We start from the raw sequence: 22,885 nt of genomic DNA on the forward strand, positions 1-22,885 counted from the left end.
AAGAGAGGGTCCAGATTGTCTAGCCCAGCTGATTTGTACGGGTCCAGGTTTTGCAGCGCTTTCAGAACATCTGCTATCTGGATTTGGGTGAAGGAGAAGCTGGGGAGGTTTGGGCAAGTAGCTACAAGGGTGCAGAGCTGTTGGCCGGGGAAGCCAGGAGGAAAGCATGGCCAGCCGTAGAGAAATGCTTATTGATATTCTCGATTACCGTGGATTTATCGGTAGTGACAGTGTTTCCGAGCCTCAGTGCAGTGGGGAACTGGGAGGAGGTGGTCTTATTCTCCATGGACTTTACAGTGTCCCAAAACTTTGAGTTAGAGCTACAGGATGCAAATTTCTGTATGAAAAAGCTAGCCTTTGCTCTCCTAACTGACTGTGTGTATTGGTTCCTGACTTCCCTGAAAAGTTGCATATCGTGGGGACTACTCGATGCTAGTGCAGTACGCCACAGGATGTTTTTGTGCTGGTCGAGGGCAGTCAGGTTGGGAGTGAACCAAGGGCTATATGCTGGCGGGTCATGTCAGGATGAGCCTGCAGGAAGGGTACCACATGAGGGAGGAAGATGTCTTCCCTGTAAGGTACAGCGTTGAGATTGCCTGCAATGACAACAACATCAGTCCGATGATGCTGTGACATACCGCTCCACACCATGATGGACCCTCCACCTCCAAATTGATCCCGCTCCAGAGTACAGGCATCGGTGTAATGCTCATTCCTTTGACGATAAATGCGAATTGACCATCACCCCTGGTGAGATAAAACCGCGACTCGTCAGTGAAGAGCACTTTTTGCCAGTCCTGTCTGGTCCAGCGACGGTGGGTTTGTGCTCATAGATGACGTTGTTGCTGGTGACGTCTGGTGAGGACCTGCCTTACAACAGGCCTACAAGCCCTCAGTCCAGCCTCTCTCAACCTATTGCGGACAGTCTGAGCACTGATGGAGGGATTGTGCGTTCCTGGTGTAACTCGGGCAGTTGTTGTTGCCATCCTGTACCTGTCCCGCAGGTGTGATGTTCGGATGTACCGATCCTGTGCAGGTGTTGTTACACATGGTCTGCCACAGCGAGGACGATCAGCTGTCCGTCCTGTCTCCCTGTAGTGCTGTCTTAGGCGTCTCACAGTACTTACATTGCAATTTATTGCCCTGGCCTCATCTGCAGTCCTCATGCCTCCTTGCAGCATGCCTAAGGCACATTCTCGCATGTTTTTCAGAGTCAGTAGAAAGGCCTCTTTAGTGTCCTAAGTTTTCATAACTGTGACCTCAATTGCCTACCGTCTGTAAGATGTTAGTGTCTTAACGACCGTTCCACAGGTGCATGTTCATTCATTGTTTATGGTTCATTAAACAAGCATGGGAAACAGTGTTTAAACCCTTCAAAATGAAGATCTGTGAAGTTATTTAGAAATCCTCAGCAATCTACACACAATACCCCATAATGACAAAGCAAAAACAGCTTTTAAGAAATGTTTGCAAATGTATTAAAAATTAAAAACAGATATACTTTATTTACGTAAGTATTCAGATCCTTTGCTATGACACCTGAAATTGAGCTCAGGTACATCTTGTTTCCATTGAACATCCTTGAGATATTTCTACAACTTTAATGAAGTCCACCTGTGGTAAAATCTATTGATTGGACATGATTTGGAAAGGCACACACTTATCTATTTAAGGTCCCACAGTTGACAGTGCATGTCAGAGCAAAAACCAAGCCATGAGGTCGAAGGAACTGTCTGTAGAGCTCCGAGACAGGATTGTGTCGAGGCACAGATCTGGGGAAGGGTACCAAAAAATGTCTACAGCATTGAAGGTCCCCAAGAACACAGTGGCCTCAATCATTCTTAAATGGAATAAGTTTGTAACCACCAAAGCTCTTTCTAAACTGAGCAATTGGGGGAGAAGGGCCTTGGTCAGGGAGGTGACCAAGAACCCGATGGTCACTCTGACAGAGCTCTAGAGTTCCTCTTTGGACATGGGAGAACCTTCCAGAAGGACAACCGTCTCTGCAGCACCACTAATCAAGCCTTTGTGGTAGGGTGGTCAGACGGAAGCCACTCCTCAGTAAAAGGCACATGATAGCCTGCTAGGAGTTTGCCAAAAGGCACCTAAATATTCTAAGACTATGAGAAACAAGATTCTCTGGTCTGATGAAACCAAGATTAAACTAATTTGGCCTGAATTCCAAGCGTCACGTCTGGAGGAAACCTGGCACTTTCCCTATGGTGAAGCATGGTGGTGGCAGCATCATGCTGTGGGGATGTTTTTCAGGGACTGGGAGACTAGTCCGGATCGAGGCAAAGATGAACGGAGCAAAGTACAGAGAGATCCTTGATGACAACCTACTCCAGAATGCTCAGGACCTCAGACTGGGGCGAAGGTTCACCTTTCAACAGGACAATTACCCTAAGCACACAGCCAAGACAATGCAGGAGTGGCTTCGGGACAAATCTCTGAATGTCCTTGAATGGCCCAGCCAGAGCCCGGACTTGAACCCAATCGAACATCTGTGGAGAGACCTGAAAATAGCTGTGCAGCAACGCTCCCGATCCAACCTGACAGATCTTGAGAGGATCTGCATAGAAGAATGGGAGAAACTCCCCAAATACAGGTTTGCCAAGCTTGTAGCGTCATACCCAAGAAGACTCTTTGCTGTAATCGCGTCCAAAGGTGTTCGATAAAGTACTGAGTAGAGTAAAGGGTCTGAATACTTATGTAAATGTGATATTTCAAAATGTCTAAAAAGCAGTTTTTGCTTCATCATTATGGGATAGTGTGTAGAAGAATACTATTTAATTAATTTGAGAATAAGGCTCTAACGTAACAACGAGGTAAAAGTAAAGGGGTCTGAATGCTTTTTGAAGGCACTGTATATATTTATTTCCCTTTGTTAAGTTTAACCGTTTACATTGCAGACTGAATTAAAATACAAATGATCTAAGCTCTGAATATGGATTTTTTTAAATTAAAGCCACAATCCTGAATTTGTGTTTTAGCCCAATGGCAGCCCCATCATTTTGCTTCCCAGAAAACATGCCCACATTGGCACAAATGTTGTCCCCATGTAGGCTGCCAACATTGGGCCAATGTGCCTTTGCTGGGCTGGGCTGATGTGGGATTGCTGTGGGCTAGCTTGTGTTGGGCTGGTGTAGGCTTGGTGTGGGCTAGCACACGCCTTTCTGAACCATGGCTTAATTATAAAAGTGTTGAACCTAAAGAATCAGTGACAGTGATTCTCCACTTTTCAAAAGGGCTAGATTTATCCAGTTCATAGATGGATGGGTTGACCTGTGGTGGAGCCAGCTGCCATCTAACGGGCGTCCATTGCGGCAATGTTAATTCTGTTTGAATTCACCACATGCTAACCCTCCATTGAGGTTCTGCTATAGCTCCCAGACGGGTTCTGCAGAGATAAAGCATTTGCAAAGGAACCTGCTGCCCCTTCAAAGCCATTGCACACTACAAAATATGTCAGAGACGGCTGCAAGCTTTCATTTCTTTCTGCCTTATAAAAAAAGCAAGCTGGAACACTACATATAAAGAATAGCTCCTACTGCTAATGATCTGAGAAAGCATAACTTGGTTGTATTCCTAGGTTTTTGAATGACATCTGATGTTTAAATCGTTATTGTGCAGGTTCAAGGCATTAGTACTTCCCTCTCTGTGCAGATTACCTAGTTTCAGTTGACTACTTATACTATTGGCAGCTGCTGGAAGGATAAATGGGGAAGACAGTAAACCCTAAATCTGAAAATGAGGAATTATACAGAGCTGTAAGCATAGAAATGCCAGGTGTTTCTTAGATCATGATTCATGATGTGAAATCTGCGGGGAGATCTCATTTTAGCAAACTTTACAGTACTGTCGGCTTAAGGTATTACACTTTGACTTCAATCTAGTAGTATAATCTGGTTTGTTTCAAATTAAAGGGATATATTATGTAAGGAAACAATAGTAATTTGGGTGAACGATCCCTTTAAATCCACAAGTATGTTTGACTTAAAATAATTTCTGTGGGTTTAAGGAAATTATTCTGCCTCATTCTGTCCAGCGCTACTCACGTGCAAACCAACCAACCAACCGACTGTTTTGGTTGAAAGGATGACAAACACAAATGCTGATCTCTTGGCTCCCCAAAAGCACGATTAACACATTTCAGAATTAAACACATTTAAATGCATCAATATAAAAGGGAACAGAGAGATAGTGTATTGGGCTCAGAGACTGTCTATTCGGCTAGGTAGGATACGGTGGGGCAAAAAAGTATTTAGTCAGCCACCAATTGTTCAAGTTCTCCCACTTAAAAAGATGAGAGAGGCCTGTAATTTAATCATTATAATTTCCACAAATTTACAAGGGAGGCCAATTTTTCACTTCCTACCTGATCCAGCTTCCACTGTACAATTAGTAACAGCATGTACACTCATCTTGTTAATGAGGACCCTGGTCTGTAACTTCACATCTGCTACATCTAGAAAAGCTGCCCGCCTGCCTGCCTGACCTCAGAAGAGGTGCAGGGGGATTCTCAAGTACTTATTTTTGTTTACAGACTCCATTTTGCGTGGTAAGCAAAGCACATACCATGGATGTCATTATGTGATTGGACTGAGTCAAGACAAAACCATGACCTTGCTCTTCCTCACTAAACAGGAATGAAAAGAGGAACAACAACAACAAGTGTTTTCTCTTGTGTCAGTATTTTAAGGCGTGAATGGACTATAAAGTGTATCATACTGGAATAATATAGCCACAGGTCATAACAGGGCTATTATTCAAATCTGCAAACAAACTTGAGCTTAAAAAGCCAGACAAGCAGAGCCAACCCAGTGTAGATATATTAAATGTTTATATTCATGATGTGAACTCGGCTTGTTTTACATGCAAAGCTTTTCTGAGTGACAGAATAATATCAAAGCACACCACACAATACAAAACCCCTCTCCGAGGACATTGTGATGGAATGAGAAAACCCCCCAACACACAACACTTACAGTATCTGATTTATCTGATAACAAACCAACTTACTTTTTTTATTGTTACTCCCTCGTTAAACGTACTGTATTGATGTTTGTAAATGCTCACTACCTCTTATGTGCTTACTAGTGATGTCAATTAATAGTTACACCCTTTTCAGCATTGTGATGCCTAGATATGGTAGATGTACAAACTGAATCTAACTGATAGGTACTGTAGATATAACAGTCAGGCCACTTTTTCAAATGCTTGGCAGTTCTGGAGTTTGTCCTCTGAATGCCATAGATTTGGGGGACTGTCAGCAAGTCTCACTGCGTGCTCCATGGTGACAGAGACATCACGAAGAGCCTCGCACGCATGGGCACACGCACAAACACGCACACACACACACACCGTGAAGGAGCTGGACAAGGACCAACCATAAACCACACTGGAGGAAGCAGGGATCATTACTAATGGAAACCATTGGGGTTGGCCTTGTTACATGTGGGAATGGCCCGGTTACAGTAAGCAGGCCACCCATAAACTCTGGTTGGACCATGCGGGTGGTTCAGTCGGCTTTTAATAATCAAATGCGGACACTTATCAAGGCAGCCATATTGCCTCTGCTGTGAGCGGCTTGTGGCAATACTATACAGGCTCTCAGCCACAAAGTCAATAGGATGGCTGTAAAGTCAAATTGCCATCGACAATGGTTGTGGTACAGTAGGACACCTGGCAGTAAGACAATAGGACACCGGGCAAAAAAAATACATTAAATATGAATAAACCATTACCATATTGTTAATGGAGACATTCCCCACAACCTTGAGTTCATGTATATTACCGGTATACAATATGGGTGGATTGCACAGGAGACTGCTGAGGGGAAACGGCTCATAATAATGGGCGGAACGGAGCAAATGGAATGGAATCAAACACCTGGAAAATGTGTTTTATTTATTTGATACCATTCACTTATTCCGCTCCAGTCAATACCACGAGCCCATTCTCCCCATTTAAGATGCCACCAACCTCCTGTGGTGGATTGTAGATTGAGGAACCAAAAGGCACATCTTGCTGATGAATGTATCCTGATCATGAATGCATTCATGTTGTGCAGCTCAATCTCATCAAACTGAAGTCTAGACTACAACAACATTGTTATATGTAAAAAATCTGGAAGCTAAGCTAGGACCTTAATACTACACCCATTTTTTTTAAAGCTTCAAATTGAAATAGAGCCAATCCATCAAGTCAAGACAAAGTACAGATGTACTCTCTTAATTTGATCACGGGCAGCATGAAATGCACATTTTTGTCTATTCAAGGTTTAACAGGAGGGAAAGGAAAGGGGGCTCATTTAGCACTTAAGATGGAAAGCTCCTTGTCATCTATTTAATGAACAGCACCAGTTCACCTAAACTATATATACAGTTGAAGTCGGAAGTTTACATACACCTTAGTCAAATACATTTCAACTCAGTTTTTCACAATTCCTGACATTTAATCCTAGTAAAAATTCCCTGTCTTAGGTCAGTTAGGATCACCACTTTATTTTAAGAATGTAAATGTCAGAATAATACTAGAGAGAATGATTTATTTCAGCTTTTATTTCTTTAATCACATTCCCAGTGGGTCAGAAGTAAACATACACTCAATTAGTATTTGGTAGCATTGTCTTTAAATTGTTTAACTTGGGTCAAACATTTTGGGTAGCCTTCCACAAGCTTCCCACAACAAGTTGGGTGAATTTTGTCCCATTCCTCCTGACAGAACTGGTGTAACTGAGTCAGGTTTGTTGGCCTCCAAGCTCGCAAACACTTTTTCAGTTCTGCCCACACATTCTCTATAGGATTGAGGTCAGGGCTTTGTGATGGCCACTCCAATACCTTGACTTTGTTGTCCTTAAGCCATTTTGCCACAACTTTGGAAGTATGCTTCAGGTCATTGTCCATTTGGAAGACCCATTTGCGACCAAGCTTTAACTTCCTGACTGATGTCTTGAGATGCTGCTTCAATATATCCACATAATTTTCCTTCCTCATGAAGCAATCTATTTTGTGAAGTGCACCAGTCCCTCCTGCAGCAAAGCACCCCCTCAACATGATGCTGCCACCCCCGTACTTCACGGTTGGGATGGTGTTGTTCAACTTGCAAGCCTCCCCCTTTTTCCTCCAAACATAACGATGGTCATTATGGCCAAACATTTCTATTTTCGTTTCATCAGACCAGAGGACATTTGTCCAAAAAGTACGATCTTTGTCCCCATGTGCAGTTGCAAACTGTAGTCTGCCGTTTTTAATGGTGGTTTTGGAGCAGTGCCTTCTTCCATGCCGAGCGGCCTCTCAGGTTATGTCGATATAGGACTCGTTTTACTGTGGATATAGATAATTTTGTACCCGTTTCCTCCAGCATCTTCACAAGGTCCTTTCCTGTGGTTCTAGGATTGATTTGCACTTTTCTCACCAAAGTATGTTAATCTCTAGGAGACAGAACACGTCTCCTTCCTGAGCGGTATGACGCGTAGGTGGTGTTTATACCTGCGTACTATTCTTTGTACAGATGAACGTGGTACCTTCAGGCATTTGGCAATTGCTCCCAAGGATGAACCAGACTTGTGGAGGTCTACATTTTTTTCTGAGGTCTTGGCTGATTTCTTTAGATTTTCCATGATGTCAAGCAAAGGTAGGCCTTGAAGGTAGGCCTTGAAATACATCCACAGGTACACCTCCAATTGACTCAAAAGATGTCAATTAGCCTATCAGAAGCTTCTAAAGCCATGACATCATTTTCTGGAATTTTCCAAGCCGTTTAAAGGCACAGTCAACTTAGTGTATGTAAACTTCTGACCCACTGGAATTGTGTTACAGTGAATTATAAGTGAAATAATCTGTCTGTAAACAATTTTTGGGAAATTTACGTGTGTCATGCACAAAGTAGATGTCCAAACCGACTTGCCAAAACTATAGTTTGTTAACAAGAAATTTGTGGAGAGGTTGAAAAACGAGTTTTAATGACTCCAACCTTAGTGTATGTAAACTTTTGACTTCAACTGTAATAGATATCAGAAGCTATCAAAACACTCAGACAGGGGTCTTTTTGTGTTAAATTCCAGTCTCAGTGGGGAAATCCACAATGTTGTCGGCATTAACGGCCGTCACATGGTGGGAGTAGGACAGGAAAGATGCTTTAGGTTAAGGTTATAAATATGTCAGCACGGAATACAGTGGATTGTTGTCCATTTTAAATGTTAAAGAGAAAGTAGACTAATGTACCGTAATTTCCGGACTATTAAGCGCACCTGAATATAAGCCGCACCCACTGAATTTAAAAAGAAATATGATTTTGAACATAAATAAGCCGCACATGTCTATAAGTCGCAGGTGCCCACCGGTACATTGAAACAAATGAACTTTACACAGGCTTTAACGAAACACGGCTTGTAACAAAAATAAATACTTTTAACAAAAATAAATAGGCTTTAACGAAACACGGCTTGTAACAAAAATAAATAGGCTTTAACGAAACACGGCTTGTAACAAAAAATAAAAAATTAGCAGTAAGCTTTAGTTGTCTTTTTGCACTGAGTCAATTCCTCACGCTGCTGTTTCCAACGTCTTATCATCGACTCATTAAGACCAAGCTCCCGTGCAGCAGCTCTATTTCCTTTTCCAACAGCCAGATCAATCGCCTTCAACTTGAAAGCTGCATCATATGCATTTCTCCGTGTCTTTGCCATGATGAGGGTGACAAAATGGCTACCGTAATCAGAATGATGGGAAGTTTGAGAGCGCTCCATTTAATCTAAACAGTAAACAAAAAAGTTGTTTGACCTTAACCCGTTCGGCAATTTCATTGGTCTAATGAAAGCTTCATGCCGCCAAAAAACTGAGCACGTCACAGAATGTGTTTTTTTGGAGAAAAAAAAATTTCAAGCGGGAAAAATCCATATATTAGCCACGTCATTGTTTAAGCCGCGAGGTTCAAAGCTGGGAAAAAAGTTGCAGCTTATAGTCCGGAATTTACAGTATTGGTTTTAATATGTGGAGCGCACATACAGATGCAGACATTTTTTGCATGCATACAGCATGACACAATATCATGGAGTGTTATCAGTGCCAATTATAAAATACAATAATTACTGTGATTGTTTTCAATTAAAATTGTCAAAAAGAAACAAAAATAGATGCTTAGCAAAGAGCAATTTCTCAAGCAAGAATTTTGATAGGACTGTTTGGGAATGGTCTGAGTGGGGAGGGGAAAACGGAAAACTTCTGTTATTAGAGAAAAAATGTGGAACTCTTTCTTATTGGTACATTAACTAATTTACTGCATGGTGATATCACCATGGAAGGCCAAAACTTCCTCCCACCAAAACAGGTTCAATTTCAGGCAGTCTTTTCAAACAGCTCTTACACTAAACGGGCATCACAATTTCACAGTATCATTTCAACCTCATAGTATGGAAATATATATAAAACACAGGAAAATCACATTTTTGACTGCACTGGTCAGTAGGAACCAATCTCTGTGTTCCCACGAGTGGTCTGCACGGGCATCCAAGCAGTTACAGAATCATCATTATAAATACTACCTATTTGTGCCACAGACCTATACAGCAGTTACCACATGACATGTAGTTCTCAGGTCAATCCAATTGGATCAGTCCCTGAACCTGGACAGCAGGTTAAACATTCTTGACTTATTGAGATCATAGAAATAGAATCTCTAGAACAGACATCCCAATTGGTGTCAACACTCTGATGGTGGTCATTATTTTCCTGTGGTTGAGATTAGGACGGATTCCAAGATAAGAGGCAAATCAAATGCCACAGCAACTCAAACATGAATGACTTTACATACTCACAAGGACATTAGATCTGCTGCTCTTCTCAGGGAGGCAAATCCTGTAGTGTCTGGTGATGGTGCTATAGTGTGTCAGACGGGACCCATTAAGTCAGCTTCCTCCTCTCACTCCAGTGAACTAGACAAAGTGAATTGTCCCACTGAGGAGCTATGAGTCTGAGCAAGCAGTGCGTTCGGGCGGGAGTATTCGATCCACGGGCAGCAGGGTACTCTTCCTCAATGCCAGCCCCTGTGGAGACAGAAGAGGTCATCCCTCTGGAAGAATGCTGCTTCTCATTCCTGAAACAAAGGCTGGGATTGTTTAAAGCTGACTGAAGGAGGGGGGGGGGGGGGGGGGGGTGGCATGGTGGGACAATGGAATAAATCACGTAAAAAACGGAATTTGAACGGAATTTTAGGGATGAAGCATTGAAAAACAAAGAGAGTGATGCATAACATTCAGGTCTTTCATGCAGTACAAGCAGCAGTCACATGGATAGTCAGACAGACAGTTGTGTCATTTCTTTTCATTCGCTTTAATTTCCTGACTAGCGTTATGAAAGGGCCACATTCTGAGCAGACTTCCTAAAGCCCCCAAACTGCCACATATTTGACATGGTAAAAATAATCATCTAACCCAGCGGTCCCCAACCCGACCAGAGTGTTAGGGCAGCGGTCCCCAACCTTTTTTGGGCCACGGACCGGTTTAATGTCAGACAATATTTTCATGGACCGGCCTTTAAGGTGTGGCGGTTAAATACACAAAATAAAATGATACGACCGGCATAAAAACTGTGGTATTTTTTCAATATAATAATAAACGTGAATCCACTGTGTACTCGTATGCAACTTTATTAGCAGCGTCCTCGTAACATCGCACCAACAACATAACATGAGTAACATCCTCTCTGCCCCCTAACACTCTCTGGTCGCTATGGTAACGTTTAAACATGCCTTAAAAATAAGATACAACACAAAAACAAATATAAAGTGCATGAAAAATACAACTCACCATAACGCTAAATCAGTGGGAGCCCTGAGCTTGTTTCTCTGCAACGAGACGGTCCCATCTAGGGGTAATGGGAGATAATGACACCCGAAGTGTGTTGCTTATGTCCAGTCTACTCCGTAATTTTGTTTTGGTTGCTGTCACTGGAGAAAATCCCGCTTCACACAAATAGGATGTCGGAAATGGCAACAGGGTTTTCAGTGCTGTTGTGGCGATCTCAGGGTATTCTGCCGTGACTTTAATCCAGAACACCGGCAGAGTTGTTGTCTCGAACATACTTTTAAGGCCGCCGTCATTTGCGATCTCCAGCAGTTGATCTTCTTGCATAGACATGCTGGATTCACCTGGTTTGTTGACAAATGGGTCGCGGATCCATTCCTTGGCAGTTCGTGGGTCTTTTGTGGTTGGGAAGTAGCGCTCAAACTCTTTTAAAAGCAAAGACAGGTGATCGTGCACCAGCTGGGACAATGAAGGTTCGGGCTCAGTCTCTTCCAAAATCCCCGCGAATGTTTGAAACGTGTCAAATATACCTCTGTTCACGCGCCGTCCCCACAAATCCAGTTTGGCTTTAAATGCAGCTACTTTATCTGCCAACTTGAAGACAGTTGTCATTTTCCCCTGAAGTGACCGATTGAGTTCATTGAGCAGGTTGAATATGTCGCACAAGTAAGCGAGTTTTGCGACCCATTCCTCATCACTGAAATGTGCTGCCAGCGGGGACTTTTTTTCTGAGAGAAATCTCTGCAGCGGCTCTCGTAATTCAAACACTCTGGCCAGCGATCTCCCTCGGGATAACCATCTTATTTCTGTGTATAAGAGAAGGTGTCTGTGCTCCGCGTTCATCTCCTCACAAAGCTGCTCAAAATACTCCGAAGGCTTGTCTTTTAATGCAGGGTGCTTGGTCTCCAAGTGGCGAAGCAGTTTTGAAGGCTTCATTGACTCATTAGAGAGCCGGTCGCCACATATTATGGTGCGCGGGAATCACCTGTCGCGATAAATTCATATTTTAAGTAGGACTCCTGGTATTGTCTGTTAAATGCAGCTTTCTTTTTCTTGGAAGTCGTAGTCTCCTCACTGGGCCTTTTCCACTTCGCAAAGAAACTTTCCAAAGACGTTTGTTTTTTTACTCATTTTGCTAGCTTGTGGGTTTAATTTTAGCGGCAACGTATCACGTGACCGAGACAAGCGTCAAGAGTGAGTCATAGACGGATGTAACAGAGGGAATCCGGTCATTTTTCAAAATAAAACATAGTCCAGACTCAGATAATAAATAAAACGGAAATAATGTAAGTTATTTATTCTTTCTCTGCGGCCCGGTACCAAATGACCCACGGACCGGTACCGGTCCGCGGCCCGGGGGTTGGGGACCGCTGTGTTAGGGGGCAGAGAGGATGTTACTCATGTTATGTTGTTGGTGCGATGTTACGAGGACGCTGCTAATAAAGTTGCATACGAGTACACAGTGGATTCACGTTTATTATTATATTGAAAAAATACCACAGTTTTTATGCCGGTTGTATCATTTTATTTTGTGTATTTAACCGCCACACCTTAAAGGCCGGTCCGTGAAAATATTGTCTGATATTAAACCGGTCCGTGGCCCAAAAAAGGTTGCGTACCCCTGCTCTAACCAAATATATTAGATGCAGTACAGTGATACATTTCTAAATTGGATCGAGATTGGATTGGAAGAACATGCTGATAGTAGTAATTTAGCTGGAAATTAGCTAAATACTTTTGGCATGGGGATTAGAATACTGTTGTTTCTCTGAGGAGTGCATGCAGCAGGTGTTTTGGATGAGGAGGAACTGTCCGGGAACTCCCTGCCCTGTGACAGACTAGACCAGTCGAGATCAAAGCTACTGTATTAAAATGGCAATGTGAAATAAAAGAGTACCCAGAATGAGTGAATTATACATTTTAAGATAAATTGTTCATCAGTGAAGATTATATTGAATGATGTTGTGTCAAATTCTGTATACGCTTTGGACTCGATAACCTCTTCAGCAAAGAAAACATTTGTCAGATTTCTTCAGAATTTGTCACAAAAAAACACAACTACTGATGACATGTTTGAAATCTCACAACCTATTAATTCTTTAGTACCGGACAGGTGAGACAGACAGCATCAACTTCTTGAAAAGGCATGCACCCCCTCTCATTCTCCGTTTTTGAAGAAGATATTTGTAAGGGTATTTTACTTTAAGGGTCATGACAGAAGATGATGGAAGGCAGCTCACAAAATAAGATTACAGGATGACAGAGAGGAGGGTATCCTTGAAAAACTCCAAAATCTGATTTTGGCTGTTGGCTCCTGTTGAATGACAAGTCTGTCTTATTTCCTCATCCCAAAAGATAATAAAATCAATGACAAATGTTATAATTTCATTTAATTCAAAAAAGGCTTTGTTAACCTCATTGTGCCAGAACGTCTTCTCTTGAATGATGCTTTATATTCCAACCAGTGTTGGGGAGTAATTGTAATTCAACTAGCAATTGAACTCTATTTTGCAGTAGCTTGGTGGTAGTTTAACTAAATCTAAATCTTTGTAGTGTTTTTCAGTAGTTCATAACTTGTTTGCCATGTAGTGTAGTACATATTGGCAAATTTGACATGGTAAAAATATTGTCTCTCTCCCTGACCACTGGACTAACTTGATGCACTCACTCTTTGACTGTTACACAGATCTCACTGCACTGTTATCATCTGACTCCAGCGAGTGATGTGTTCTTGCAGTCATGTTTCTTACCTTTGTATTATGACAATCAGACACTACTTTTCTAAGTAACTTTAGTTAAACAAACTATATTTCTCTTAAGGGTTTCTTAACTGTAGCTCAACTTCTTCCAGTGTGAAGTAATTGGTAGCTTGGTAAACTATATTTTCAAAGTAGCTTTCCCAAAACTGATTTAAGTGGACATTCTCTCTTTCTCCCCTGACCCATCTGTCTATCTCCTCCTTTGAATTCCATGCTGTCACAGTCACTAGCCCATTCAAGCTTAACATCGTTATCATTTATCGCCCTCCAGGTTCCCTTGGAGAGTTCATCAATGAGCTTGACGCCTTGATAAGTTCCTTTCCTGAGGATGGCTCACCCCTCACAATTTTGGGTGACTTTAACCTCCCTATGTCTACCTTTGACTCATTTCTCTCTGCCTCCTTCTATCCACTCCTCTCCTCTTTTGACCTCACCCTCTCACCGTCCCCCCCTACTCACAAGGCAGGCAATACGCTTGACCTCATCTTTACTAGATGCTGTTCTTCTACTAATCTCACTGCAACTCCCCTCCAAGTCTCCGACCACTACCTTGTATCCTTTTCCCTCTCGCTCTCCTCCAACACTACTCACTCTGCCCCTACTCAGATGGTATTGCGCCGTCGCAACCTTCGCTCTCTCTCTCCTGCTACTCTCTCCTCTTCCATCCTATCATCTCTTCCCTCTGCTCAATCCTTCTCCAACCAATCTCCTGATTCTGTCTCCTCAACCCTCCTCTCCTCCCTTTCTGCATCCTTTGACTCTCTATGTCCCCTATCCTCCCGGCCGGCTCGGTCCTCCCCTCCTGCTCCGTGGCTTGACGACTCATTGCGAGCTCACAGAACAGGGCTCCGGGCAGCCGAGCGGAAATGAAGGAAAACTAGCCTCCCTGCGGACCTGGCATCTTTTCACTCCCTCCTCTCCACATTTTATTCTTCTGTTTCTGCTGCTAAAGCCACTTTCTACCACTCTAAATTCCAAGCATCTGCCTCTAACCCTAGGAAGCCCTTTGCCACCTTCTCCTCCCTCCTGAATCCTCCCCCCCCTCCTCCCTCTCTGCGGATGACTTTGTCAACCATTTTGAAAAGAAGGTTGACGACATCCGATCCTCGTTTGTTAAGTCAAACGACACCGCTGGTCCTGCTCACATTGCCCTACCCTATGCTTTGACCTCTTTCTCCCCTCTCTCTCCAGATGAAATCTTGCGACTTGTGACGGCCGTCCGCCCAACAACCTGCCTATCCCCTCCTCTCTTCTCCAGACCATTTCCGGAGACCTTCTCCCTTACCTCACCTCGCTCATCAACTCATCCTTGACCGCTGGCTACGTCCCTTCCATCTTCAAGAGAGCGAGAGTTGCACCCCTTCTGAAAAAACCTACACTCGATCCCTCCGATGTCAACAACTACAGACCAATATCCCTTCTTTCTTTTCTCTCCAAAACTCTTGAGCGTGCCGTCCTTGGCCAGCTCTCTTGTTATCTCTCTCAGAATGACCTTCTTGATCCAAATCAGTCAGGTTTCAAGACTGGTCATTCAACTGAGACTGCTCTTCTCTGTGTCACGGAGGCTCTCCGCACTGTTAAAGCTAACTCTCTCTCCTCTGCTCTCATCCTTCTAGACCTATCTGCTGCCTTTGATACTGTGAACCATCAGATCCTCCTCTCCACCCTCTCCAAGTTGGGCATCTCCGGCGCAGCTCACTCTTGGATTGTGTCCTACCTGACAGGTCACTCCTACCAGGTGGAGTGGCGAGAATCCGTCTCCGCACCACGTGCTTTCACCACTGGTGTCCGCCAGGGCTCAGTTCTAGGCCCTCTCCTATTCTCGCTATACACCAAGTCACTTGGCTCTGTAATATCCTCACATGGTCTCTCCTATCATTGCTATGCAGACGACACACAATTAATCCTCTCCTTTCCCCCTTCTGATAACCAGGTGGCGAATCGCATCTCTGCATGTCTGGCAGACATATCAGTGTGGATGACGGATCACCACCTGAAGCTGAACCTCGGCAAGACGGAGCTGCTCTTCCTCCCGGGGAAGGACTGCCCGTTCAATGATCTCGCAATCACGGTTGACAACTCCATTGTGTCCTCCTCCCAGAGTGCTAAGAGCCTTGGCGTGACCGTGGACAACACCCTGTCGTTCTCCGCTAACATCAAGGCGGTGACCCGATGCTGTAGGTTCATGCTCTACAACATTCGCAGAGTACGACCCTGCCTCACGCAGGTCCTAATCCAGGCACTTGTCATCTCCCGTCTGGATTACTGCAACTCGCTGTTGGCGGGGCTCCCTGCCTGTGCCATTAAACCCCTACAACTCATCCAGAACGCCGCAGCCCGTCTGGTTCTCTCACGTCACCCCGCTCCTCCGCACACTCCACTGGCTTCCAGTTGAAGCTCGCATCTGCTACAAGACCATGGTGCTTGCCTACGGAGCTGTGAGGGGAACGGCACCTCCGTACCTTCAGGCTCTGATCAGTCCCTACACCAAAAGAAGGGCACTGCGTTCATCCACCTCTGGCCTGCTCGCCTCCCTACCTCTGCGGAAGCACAGTTCCTGCTCAGCCCAGTCAAAACTGTTCGCTGCTCTGGCACCTCAATGGTGGAACAAGCTCCCTCACGACGCCAGGACAGCGGAGTCAATCACCACCTTCCGGAGACACCTGAAACCTCACCTCTTTAAGGAATACCTGGGATAGGATTAAGTAATCCTTCTAACCCTCCCCCCCTACCCTCCCCCCCAAAAAATATATAGATGTACTATTGTAAAGTGGTTGTTCCACTGGATATCAGAAGGTGAATGCACCAATTTGTAAGTCGCTCTGGATAAGAGCGTCTGCTAAATGACGTAAATGTAAATGTAAATTTAAACACACATGAATCACTAGAATTTATGGTTTTTTTTCTCATCCAATTGCCTTAAGTCCATTCACTCAAGTCTTCTAATTAAAGCAGTTGGATGCTCTTAAAACAAGCTCTGTTCATAGTAAAGGACCAGGGAAACTTACAAGAGTTTCAGGGAGGGATAACAAACCCATCACTACACTGCTGATACCACCCATTCTTCGCTCTTAGTTGGGAAAGACTTAAAAGTGTGTTTCTGCATTCCTGTTTCAGTGGAACTCCTAATTTGGACCGTAGCAAATAGAATGTTTTGACAACAATTGCTTTCTCCAATATTGCCAAGTTAGAAGGAACAAAAATGTTGCAGAACTGGCAATAAAGTGGGGATGTGGTAGCATTGGCCTCTACCACCTCTGTCCAACGCCCTGGACTCTACCACCTCTGTCCAGGGCCCTGGCCTCTACCACCTCTGTCCAGCGCCCTGGCCTCTACCACCTCTGCCCACTTCTCCATTCTCCCATTGCTTGTTCATTTCAGCTCTTCCTTCGCCCCACAGTCTGCATCCCTGGTATTATTCCTCCCATTGTAAAGGGATATAGCCAAGGTCAGCTGGTCTTGTGCCCTCTCTGTGGTCCCAGTGGCAATAAAACACCTGCAACTTATCCAGGAGGAGCATCATCTACACCTGCTCAAACTACTTTCCTATTAGAGCACTAGCGTGCTGCACTGAATATAATGCTTTATGTATGGGTGTTTGAGTACTCTGTCATGCTACACGATACCATAGAAATGACTCATATCTTCTATTCTTTTGTAGTTTGAGACAATTTAAATAATTGTTCAGGATGTAAAATGAGTCATTGTTTTCTGACTGTTTTTCAGAGCCATTGAGTATATGATACCTACTCTTGAGTTGAGACCAAGTGGAAAAAAGCTTAGGTACAGAGAGCAAAATATTCTATATATGTGGCATTTCTCAAGATAGAAGATCCTAAACACAATTTACAGTATGATTTAAGAGAACTGGAAAATCAACTGCTACACATAAAATTGTATTTGGAGCCATATTGGAATTCCAACATTTCCATAGTTTATCTTCTTTCATCTGTCTCAGCCCAATATAACAAATTCAGTATCTCTTCCTCTGATAAATATCTCTCCATGCTCTATTTAATCATTCAGGTAGGGTATGAGAATACAACCATAAATGAACCATGATTAATGTCTGCCTTCTGTCAAGGTTTCTGAATGAGGCAACACATTGGTAGCTGAGTACTGTATACTGTAGTGATATGTAACTAATAGTAATCATATTCTCAGATTACTTGGATTTACTGAAAGGTATAGTATATATATATACATTTGGACACACCTACTCATTCAAGGGTTTTTCTTTATTTTTTACTATTTTCTACATTGTAGAATATAACAGTGAAGACATCAAAACTATGAAATAACACAAATCATGTAGTAACCAAAAAAGTGTATATATATATAGAAGTGTATATATTTTATATTTGAGATTCTTCAAAGTAGCCACCACTTGCCTTGATGACAGCTTTGCAAACTCTAGGCATTCTCTCAACCAGCTTCATGAGGTAATCACCTGGAATGCATTTCAATTAACAGGTTTGCCTTGTTAAAAGTTCATTTGTGGAATTTCTTTCCTTCTTAGTGCATTTGAGCCAATCAGTTGTGCTATGACAGGGTGGTGGTGGGGGGGGGGGGGGGGGCGGAGATTTTCTGTTCCAACTGCTGTGTCTTTGTGAGACGCAGAGTAGGTGGACGGATGATCTCCGCATGTGTGGTTCCCACCGTAAAGCATGGAGGAGGAGGTGTGACTGTGTGGGGGTACTTTGCTGGTGACACTGTCTGTGATTTATTTAGAATTCAAGGCACAGCAATCTGCAGCGATACGCTTAGTGGGACTATCATTTGTGTTTCAACAGTACAATGGCCCAACATACCTATTTCACCAAGAAATAGATTGATGGAGTGCTGCATCAGATGACCTGGCCTCCATGATCACCCAAACTTAACCCAATTGAGATGGTTTGGGATGAGTTGGACCGCAGAGTGAAGGAAAAGCAGCCAACAAGTGCTCAGCATACAGTGGGGAAAAAAAGTATTTCATCCCCTGCTGATTTTGTACGTTTGCCCACTTACAAAGAAATGATCAGTCTATAATTTTAATGGTAGGTTTATTTGAACAGCGAGAGACAGAATAACAACAAAAAAATCCAGAAAAACGCATGTCAAAAATGTTATAAAATTATTTGCATTTTAATGAGGGATTTGACCCCTCTGCAAAACATGACTTAGTACTTGGATGAAAAAGCCTTGTTGGCAATCACAGAGGTCAGACATTTCTTGTAGTTTGCCACCAGGTTTGCACACATCTCAGGAGGGATTTTGTCCCACTCCTCTTTGCAGATCTTCTCCAAGTCATTAAGGTTTCGAGGCTGACGTTTGGCAACTCGAACCTTCAGCTCCCTCCACAGATTTTCTATGGGATTAAGGTCTGGAGACTGGCTAGGCCACTCCAGGACCTTAATGTGCTTCTTCTTGAGCCACTCCTTTGTTGCCTTGGCCGTGTGTTTTGGGTCATTGTCATGCTGGAATACCCATCCACGACCCATTTTCAATGCCCTGGCTGAGGGAAGGATGTTCTCACTCAAGATTTGACGGTACATGGCCCCGTCCATCGTCCCTTTGATGCGGTGAAGTTTTCCTGTCCCCTTAGCAGAAAAACACCCCCAAAGCATAATGTTTCCACCTCCATGTTTGATGGTGGAGATGGTGTTCTTGGGGTCATAGGCAGCATTCCTCCTCCTCCAAACACGGCGAGTTGAGTTGATGCCAAAGAGCTCCATTTTGGTCTCATCTGACCACAACACATTCACCAGTTGTCCTCTGAATCATTCAGATGTTCATTGGCACACTTCAGACGGACATGTATATGTATTCTTGAGCAGAGGGACCTTGCGGGCGCTGCAGGATTTCAGTTCTTCACAGCGTAGTGTGTTACCAATTGTTTTCTTGGTGACTATGGTCCCAGCTGCCTTGAGATCATTGACAAGATCCTCCCGTGTAGTTCTGGGCTGATTCCTCACCGTTCTCATGATCATTGCAACTCCAAGAGGTGAGATCTTGCATGGAGCCCCAGGCCGAGGGATATTGACAGTTCTTTTGTGTTTCTTCCATTTGCGAATAATCTCACCAAATGTTGTAACCTTCTCACCAAGCTGCTTGGCGATGGTCTTGTAGCCCATTCCAGCCTTGTGTAGGTCTACAATCTTGTCCCTGACATCCTTGGAGAGCTATTTGGTCTTGGCCATGGTGGAGAGTTTGATTGCTTCTGTGGACAGGTGTCTTTTTTACAGGTAACAAGCTGCGGTTAGGAGCACTCCCTGAGTGTGTTCCTAATCTCAGCTCATTACCTGTATAAAAGACACCTGGGAGCCAGAAATCTTTCTGATTGAGAGGGGGTCAAATCCTTATTTCCCTCATTAAAATGCAAATCAATTTATAACATTTTTGGCATGCGTTTTTCTGGATATTTTTGTTGTTATTCTGTCTCTCACTGTTCAAATAAACCTACCATTAAAATTATAGACTGATCCTTTCTTTATCAGTGGGCGAACGTACAAAATCAGCAGGGGATCACATACTTTTTTCCCCCCCTGTATGTTGGAACTCCTTCAAGACTGTTGAAAAAGCATTCCAGGTTAAGCTGGTTGAGAGAATCCTAAGCGTGTGCAAAGCTGTCATCAAAGCAAAGGCTGACTATTTTGAAGAATCTCAAATATAAAATACATTTTCATTTGTTTAACACTTTTTTGGTTACTACATGATTACATATGTGTTATTTCATAGTTTTGATGACTTCACTATTATTCTACAATGTAGAAAATAGTAAAAATAAAGAAAAACCCTTGAATGAGTAGATGTGTCCAAACTTTTGACTTGTACGATATATATATATATATACAGTGCCTTCAGAAAGTATTCATACCCCTTGACTTATTCCACGTTTTGTTGTGTTACAGCCTGAATTCAAAAGGGATCAAATGCATATTTTTTCTCACCCATCTACACACAATACCCCATAATAACAAAGTGAAAACATGTTTTTAGACTTTTTTGCACATTTATTGAAAATGAAATACAGAAATATCTAATTTACAGAAATATTCCCACCCCTGAGTCAATACATGTTAGAATCACCTTTGGCAGCTGTAAGTCTTTCTGGGTAAGGCTCTAAGAGCTTTACACACCTGGATTATACAATATTTGCCCATTATTCTTTTCAGCATTCTTCAAGCTCAGTCAAATTGGTTGTTGATTATTGCTAGACAACCATTTTCAAATATTGCCATAGATTTATTTTAGAGCAGATTTAAGTTGAAACTGTAACTTTGCCACTCAGGAACAGTCACTGTCTTCTTGGTAAGCAACTCCAGTGTAGATTTGGCCTTGTGTTTCAGGTTATTGTGGAAAGCAGACTGATCCAGGTATTCCTTTAGGAATTTGCCTGCTTAGCTCCGTTCCATTTATTTTTTATCCTGAAAAACTACCCTGTCTTTAATGATTACAATCATACCCATAACATGATGCAGCCACCACTATGCTTGAAAATATGGGCAATGGTACTCAGTAATGTGTTGTATTGGATTTTCCCCAAACAAAACACATTGTATTCAGGACAAGAAGTGAATTGTTTTGCCACATTTTTTGTGGTATTACTTTTGTGCTTTGTTACAAACAGGATGCATGCTTTGGAATATATATTCTGTACAGGTTTCCTTCCTTTCACTCTGTCAATTAAGTTAGGATTGTGGAGTAACTACAATGTTGTTGATCCATCCTCATTTTTCTCCTATCACAGCCATTAAACTCTGTAACTGGCCTCATGGTGAATTCCCTGAACTGTTTCCTTCCTCTCCGGCAACTGAGTTAGGAAGGACGCCTGTATCTTTGTAGTGACTGGATGTATTGCTAGACCATCCAAAGTGTAATTAATAACTTCACCATGCTCAAAAGGATATTCAATGCCTGCTTTTAAAAATATTTTTACCCATCTACCAATAGGTGCCCTTCTTTACAAGGCATTGGAAAACCTCCCTGGTCATCATGGTTGAGTCTGTGTTTGAAATTCACTGCTGAACTGAGGGACCTTGCAGTGTCACGTTCTGACCAGTAAAGGGGTTATTTGTTATTGTAGTTTGGTCAGGATGTGGCAGGGGGGTATTTGTTTTGTGTGGTTCGGGGTGTGTGTTTATGTAGAGCGGTGTTTGGTTAGTGTTTTCCGGGGGTTTTGGGCTATGTTCTATGTTAGTATATTTCTATCTTCTAGTCTTTTTAGTTCTATGTTTAGTTTATTGATTTGGCCTTCAATTGGAGGCAGCTGTTCCTCGTTGCCTCTGATTGAAGGTCCTATATAGAGGGGTGTGTTTAGTTTGGGTTTTGTGGGAAGTTGTGGTTGCATAGCTGTGTTTAGCCTGTAATCCTGTTCGTTCGTACGTTTCCTTGTTTTGTTTTCTTTAGTGTTCAAAATAAATATATAATGAGCACTCAACCCGCTGCGCTTTGGTCCACTTACTACGACGACCGTTACATGCAGTTACACTACCGTTCAAAAGTTTGGGATCATTTCCTTGTTTTTGAAAGAAAAGCACATTTTTTGTCTATGAAAATAACATCAAATTGATCAGAAATACAGTGTAGAGATTGCTAATGATGTAAATGACTACTGTAGCTGGAAAATGCAGTTTTTTAATGGAATATCAACATGCATAGGCGAGCCTCCAGTGATAATCCATGGTCCGGAGCCTCCAGTGATAATCCATGGCACGAAGCCTCCAGTGATAATCCATGGCTCGGAGCCTGTAGAGATGATCCATGGCACGAAGCCTCCAGTAATAATCCATGACCCGGAGCCTCCAGTGATGATCCATGGCACAAAGCCTCCAGTGATGATCCATGGCGCGGAACCTGTAGTGATGATCCATGGCACGGAGCCTGCAGCGACGGTCCCCGGTCCGGAACCTACAGCAACGCTCTCCAGTCCGGAGCCTCCAGCGACGCTCCCCAGTCCGGAGCCTCCAGCGACGCTCCCCAGTCCGGATCCTCCAGCGACGCTCCCCAGTCCGGAGCCTCCAGCGACGCTCCCCAGTCCGGAGCCTCCAGCGACGCTCCCCAGTCCGGAGCCTCCAGCGACGCTCCCCAGTCCGGATCCTCCAGCAACGCTCCCCAGCGACGGCCAGCAGCCCGGAACCTCCAGCGACGGCCTGCAGCCCGGAACCTTCAGCGGCGGCCTGCAGCCCGGAGTCTTCAGCGGCGGTCGGCAGTCTGGTTCCTCCGGCGACACAGAAGCGGGGGGATCAGCGGGCGGTGTGGGGGCTACGCCCTGAACCAGAGCCGCCGCCAAGTATAGATGCCCACCCGAACCCTCCCCTATAGGTTCAGGTTTGCG

General features: G+C 43.6%; 1 protein-coding gene across 2 annotated transcripts in view; it reads right to left on the reverse strand.

Annotated features, from left to right (window-relative positions):
- The window catches only part of LOC115154153 (galactosylgalactosylxylosylprotein 3-beta-glucuronosyltransferase 1), a 57,115-nt gene that overhangs the window by 8,130 nt on the left and 26,100 nt on the right, over nt 1-22,885 (reverse strand). The window contains exons 1-2 of one of the 2 annotated variants that reach the window (XM_029700098.1): nt 10,811-11,513; nt 9,821-10,048 (exon numbers count right to left, since the gene is read on the reverse strand). The gene's annotated coding sequence lies outside the window, so the exon portion shown is untranslated. Of the gene's footprint in view, nt 1-9,820; nt 10,049-10,810; nt 11,514-22,885 lie in introns of those variants that run through there. The other variant, XM_029700096.1, reaches the window with a different exon arrangement.

Source organism: Salmo trutta, chromosome 19 (genome assembly GCF_901001165.1).
Source record: "Salmo trutta chromosome 19, fSalTru1.1, whole genome shotgun sequence".
Classification (NCBI taxonomy): Eukaryota; Metazoa; Chordata; class Actinopteri; order Salmoniformes; family Salmonidae; genus Salmo; species Salmo trutta.